The 5,968-nt window shown below is 32.9% G+C and overlaps 1 non-coding gene across 1 annotated transcript; it reads right to left on the reverse strand.

Moving 5' to 3' along the window:
• Positions 1-310: 310 nt before the first annotated feature.
• LOC134368816 (small nucleolar RNA SNORA61) lies at positions 311-442 on the reverse strand. The gene has a single exon (XR_010022516.1). It is a non-coding gene; the product is annotated as a small nucleolar RNA SNORA61 (small nucleolar RNA).
• Between the last annotated feature and the right edge of the window lie 5,526 nt (positions 443-5,968).

Genomic DNA, 5,968 nt, shown 5'->3' on the forward strand with positions numbered 1-5,968 from the left:
GGTAATAGTTAATTGTACAAGTTTTAGAAAATACAGATAACAAAAAGAAGATAAATAAAATTACTCTGTAATGTAATTATGTACATGGAATAATCAGTAATATTTTGGTTTATATCCTTCTGGTTCTTTTTTTAAAACAACACACACTCATAATAGACAATTTTTAAAAAATATTGAAAAATAGAATCATACCATAAATTTGTTAAACAACTCATTTTGTACTTTATTGTGAACATCATTCCATAACATTTAATATTATTCACCAATATTATTCTATCCATGTATCTATTTATTTATTTGTTTGTTTATTTACTGTTTGAAGCCAGCCTATGTGTTCTGTATCAAGCTACAACACTGTAAGGTCAGCTTCAGTATTACTTTTTCTCTTTTGACAGCCACCAAGACCAGTGTTCAGATCTGATGAGAAAGGAAACTGGAGGGTCCAATATCATTCTTAATGGCTGTGTAATATATCTTTGTGTATATGTACCAAAGGTATTTAAGCAGTGAGTCCTCAGTTTCTGATATTTAGGTGGTTTCAAATTTTCACAGTTATGAACAATACTGCAAGAAACTTCTGTATAGCATGATCTTTGAACAGACCAATAATAATTTCCTCAGGAGAACCTCCATAAAATAAGGCTGCTATATCCAACAGTATGCACTTAATGGTTTGATACCTATTGCCAAATTGCACTCAGGAGAGATTGCACCAGTTTATACACTAACGGCCAGTGTCTAAGATTGCCCATTATCTCATATATTCAAGAACCCTGGGAATTTTAATACCAAAAAGACTCCAGTTGTTTGGTAAGTGAAAGATTGTAATTTATTCTTTAATTCTTCCATTCATATGATTTCTAATGAGGTGAGATATTTGAAAATCTTTATTAACCTTTTGTATTTTTATATTTTAAATTTCCTGTTTCAGTCTTGGTAATTAGCTTACTGTTATTATTAATTTTATTTTTACCTTTAGTTGCTATACTTAGTCTCATATTGGGTACCAATAATCAGTGAGGAGACTAAAAGGTTAGAAAAATCTATACAGCTGAAATCTATAAACGAGGTTTCTGATTTAATTTAATTAGTTAATTAATTTATTTATTTAACACATATTTATTGAGTGCTTACTATTTGACAGGCATTCTTATTTCTTCTCAGTGTTGAGAAAGACAAAATTTGTGCCCCCCCCAAAAAAATCAAAGAGATAAAATAAGCACTTATCTCTTGATAAGTGTTAAGAAGAAAAATAAAGCAAGTTAGAAGACAGAGTGATGAAGGGTATGTTGGTGGCTATTTTACTTAGGATAGTCAAGGAAGATTTCTATGAGTGAGACATCTCAGCATAAACTTGAATGAACTTAGAAAGCAAGGGAGGTATCTGACTATGTGGGGAAAAATACCCCAGGCAGAGAAAGCAAGCGTGAAGTTCTGCTGTGTTTTAAAAATTATTAAAATCAGTTTACTTAGTTTTTCACGAATGTATATGTTGTTGATTGAATGTCCCCCCTCCAAACTCACTGAAGCTTAAATTGTGTTCCTCAAAGTTCTGGGTATTGGAAACTTGATCCCCACCGTGACAGTGCTGAGTGAGTGGGAAATCCTATTGTGATGATGAAAGGTGGGGCCTTGGGGAGGGGATTGGATTGTGAGGGCCATGCCCCAGCTCATGGGTGCAGTTCTGAGGGCTTTAAAAAGAGAGCACGTGAGTGTCTCTCTCTCTGCTCTCCCATTTTCTGTCATGTGAGACCCCTGCATTGCTGTAAAGCCACCACCAAAGAAGACCCTCAGCAAATATCTTCCCTGGACTTTGGACTTCCCAGTCTCTGAAACCGTAAGGAATAAATTTCATTTTCTTACATTTTCCAGGTATTTTGTTACAAGCAACAAAAATGGACTAATACAGTGTAGCACTTTTTCCTCTTGAGTACAGCTATAGGTTTTCTTTCCAGTCACTTTAGTTTTCAGACTGATGGATAGAGATGAAAGTCAGCTAACTCTTCCTAATCAAATTTACATGATAATTAGAATTGTTAAAAAATGCAGTTTCTGTAAAAGTCCTGAGTAATCGAGAGCTGTTCATTGCTTTATAAACTCTCAAGTGATGGAAATTATTTCTTTTAATAAAAAAAGGAGGATGTATAATGGCCTAAGAAAAGATGCTAATATGAGCTAGGGCAGAATTATAATTTACTTTTCATAACTGATAGTAATATATTTATTAAGAAAATGGCTGACAAGTGGAACATGTGACAGTTCAGTGACAGAAGTACATTGATTTCAGGGAAGATTTTACAGAAAGTATAATCACTGGGATTATTCAAACAGTGTGCCTAGGTGTTAATTGCACATTGGATGTCAGATAGCAGTGAGCTTCCATATATAGTGTACTTTTGAGTTTGAATTTCAGGGTGTTTAGTGGCTGTCCTTTTTCGATCTGATTCTGTTCACAAGGATGTCTATGCCCAATATTTGTACCATTCATTATTTTGTATCTTTTAACTCTTGTGTTCTTAGCTTGTTCCATATTTTGACTTTATTGCTTTGAAGTGTTTTAGCGTTCTGCACTTAAGTATATTTTCTATTCATCAAGTCTTAATACTCCCTAAGGGTCAGGGATACATAAACTCTGGTCATCTGTAGTACTACTTTGTTATGCCTTCTAATGTATCTAATACAAAGACGTTTCGTTAACGGGTAATCCTCATGCCACAAAAGTGAAAGAATAAATAACAAGAGCTAAGCCCAGAGATTTTTCTTGAAGCTCGTTAATAATTGAATAGAGATACCTATTGGCAAATATGCTGAGGAGCCAGTATTGCAAAATGAAAAAAAGCATAGATTTTAAAGCCAGTGATTTTAGTTCAAATTTAGTCACTACCATTTGATAGCTGAAGCAGCTGTAATCAATTAGGATTCATTTAGCTGCCAGTGACAAACAGCAACTTTAAAAATGTCTTAGGTAAGATACGTATTTATTGCCTTATTTGTTGTTATCATTTTTCATAAAAATTGTATATATTTAAAGTGTACAACATGATTTTTTAATATACACATATATAAGGATGATTATTATAGTCAATCAAGTTAATATATCCATCTCCTTACATAGTTACCTTTTATTTGTGATGAGAGCTTCTGAAATCCATTCTGTTAGCAAATTTCCAACATACAATACAGTATTATTAGTATTATTAACTATACTCATCATGCTGTACATTAAATCTCTTGACTTATTCATAGGACATAACTGCATCTTTGGACCCTTTGACCATCATTTGTAGTTTTCCCCACCTCCCTGCCCTTGGTAACCATCCTTCTCTTTATTTCTATGTATTTGACTTTTTTAGATTTCCCATATAAGTGAGATTATGCAGTATTTTTTTTTTTCTGTGTCTGGGTTATTTCACTTAATAAGGTTTCCCAGATTCATTCGTGTTTTCACAAATGGCAGAATTTCCTTTTTTTAAAAAAGCCATTAATATTCCTTTACGTGTGTGGGTGTACCACATTTTGTAATTCATACATCCATCAATGGACACTTAGGCTATTTCTATATCTTGTCTATAGTGAATAATGTTGCAATGAACATGGGAGTGCAGATATCTCTTTGAGGTACTGATTTTATTTCCTTTGGATACATATCCAGAAGTGGCGTTGTTGGATCTTACAGTAGTTCAATTTTTAATTTTTTGAGGGACCCCCATTCTGTTTTCATAATAGCTATACCAGTTTACATTCTCACCAACAGGGATTCCCTTTTTGCCATACCCTGGCCAAGAAATGTTATCTCTTGTCTTCTTGACAATAGCTATTATGACAGATGTGAGATGATATCTCATGGTGGCTTTGATTTTCATTTCCCTGATGATTCATGATGTTGAACACCTTTTCGTATAGGTGTTGGCCATTTGTATGTCTTCTCTCAAACAATATCTATGTAGATTCTTTGCCCATTTTTAAATTGAGTTATTTAGCTTTAGTTTTTAATTTAAAATTTTGGGGGAAGTTAATCTGGGCTTCTTTGTTTAGTTTCATCTTGCTATTGAGTTTTGTGAGGTCCTAATATATTTTTGGAAATTAATTCTTAATAAGATGTATGGTTTACAAACATTTTCTCCCAGTTGGTAGCCTGACTTCTCATTTTGTTCATTATTTTCATTATTGTGTATAGGCTTTTTACTTTGATGCAGTCCCACTTGTTTATTTTGCTTTTGTTGTCTGAGCTTTTGGTTATATATCCAAAAAATTACTGCCAAGGCCACTGTCAAGAAGGTTTTTCCTTATGTTTTGTATTAGGGTTTTTATGGTTTCAGGTCTTATGTTTTAAGTCTTTAATCCATTCTGAGTTTATTTGTATGAATGGTGAAAGATAAGAATCCAAATTTGCTCTTTTGCATGTGTGTATTCAGTTTTCCCATCATTTCTTGAAGAAGCTATCTTTTTTCTACAGTATATTCTTGGTGTGATGTCAGTGTGAAAAATTAGTTGACCATATATGCTTGGGTTTATTTCTGGATTCTCTACTCTGTTTCATTGTTTTATGCATTTGTTTTATGCCAGTGCCATACTGTGTTGATTGCAATAGCTTTGAAATATAATTTGAAATCAGGAAGTGTGATGCCTCTAGCTTTGTTCTTCTTTCTCAAGATTTCTTTGCTATTTGGAGTCTTTTGGTGTTCCATACAAATTTTAGGACTTTTAAAAAATTTCTGTGAAAAATGCCATTGGAATTTTGATAGGGATTGTGTTGAATCTGAATATCACTTTGAGTAGTATAAGCATTTTAGCAATATTGATTCTTTCCAACCATGAACATGGAATGTGTTTTTATTATTTGCATTTTCTTCAATTCTTTGCATCAATGTTTTATAGTTTTCAGTATGCAGATATTTCACCTTTTTGGTTAAATTTATCCTAAGTAATTTAATTATTTTGATGCTATTGTAAATGGGATAGTTTTCTGAATTTCCTTTTCACATAGATCATTGTTGATGAAAAAACTGCAACTGGTTTTTGCTTGTTGATTTTGTATCTTGCAACTTTTCTGAATTTGTTTATCAGTTCTACCAGTTTGGGTTTTTTTTATAGAGTCTTTAGGGTTTTCTACACATAGGATTATGTCATCTGAAATCAGAGATAATTTTACTTCTTCCATTCCAATTTGGATGCTTTTTTTTCTTTTACTTGTCTGGGTGCTCTTGCTAGTATTTCCAGTACTATGTTGAGTAGAAGTGGCAAGAATGGGCATATTTGCATTTACCTGAACTTAGAAGAAAGATTTCAGGTGTTCTCACTGATTATAATGTTAATTGTGGGCTTTATATAAAGGCCTCTATCATGCTGAGTAAATTTCCTTCCATAACTACTTTATTGAGAGTTTTTATCATGAATGGATGTTGAAATTTGTCATATGCTTTTCCAGCATCTATTGAGAAGAACATGTGGTTTTTGTCTTTCATTCTACTAATGTACTGTATCATATTTATGATATGATTTATGGAATGCTTTGTATTCCACAGATAAATCCCATTTGGTCATGGTATGTTATATTTTTGATGTGTTGTCAAATTTGGTTTGCTAGTATTTTACTGAGGGGTTTTGCATTTATGTTTATCAGAGATATTGACCTGTGATTTTATTTTCTTGTGGTGTCTTTGTCTGATTTTGGTATTTAGGGTGATGTTGGCCTTATAAAATGAGTCAGAATTTTCCTTCTTCTTCCCCTGTATTTTGGAAGAGTTTAGGAAGACATTGGAATTAATTCTTCTTTGAATTTTTGGTAGAATTCAGCAGTGAAGCCATGTGGTCCTGGGCTTTTCAGGGTATTTTTTTAGCAGGAAATTTGCAGGTCATAACAGGGTGGAATGATATATTTAAAGTGCTGAGAAAAAAAAAAAAACCTACCAATCAAGAATACTATACCCAGCAAACCTGCTTTTCAAAAATGATAGGGAGATAATCA

The sequence above is a fragment of the Cynocephalus volans genome, chromosome X (genome assembly GCF_027409185.1).
Source record: "Cynocephalus volans isolate mCynVol1 chromosome X, mCynVol1.pri, whole genome shotgun sequence".
Lineage (NCBI taxonomy): Eukaryota > Metazoa > Chordata > Mammalia > Dermoptera > Cynocephalidae > Cynocephalus > Cynocephalus volans.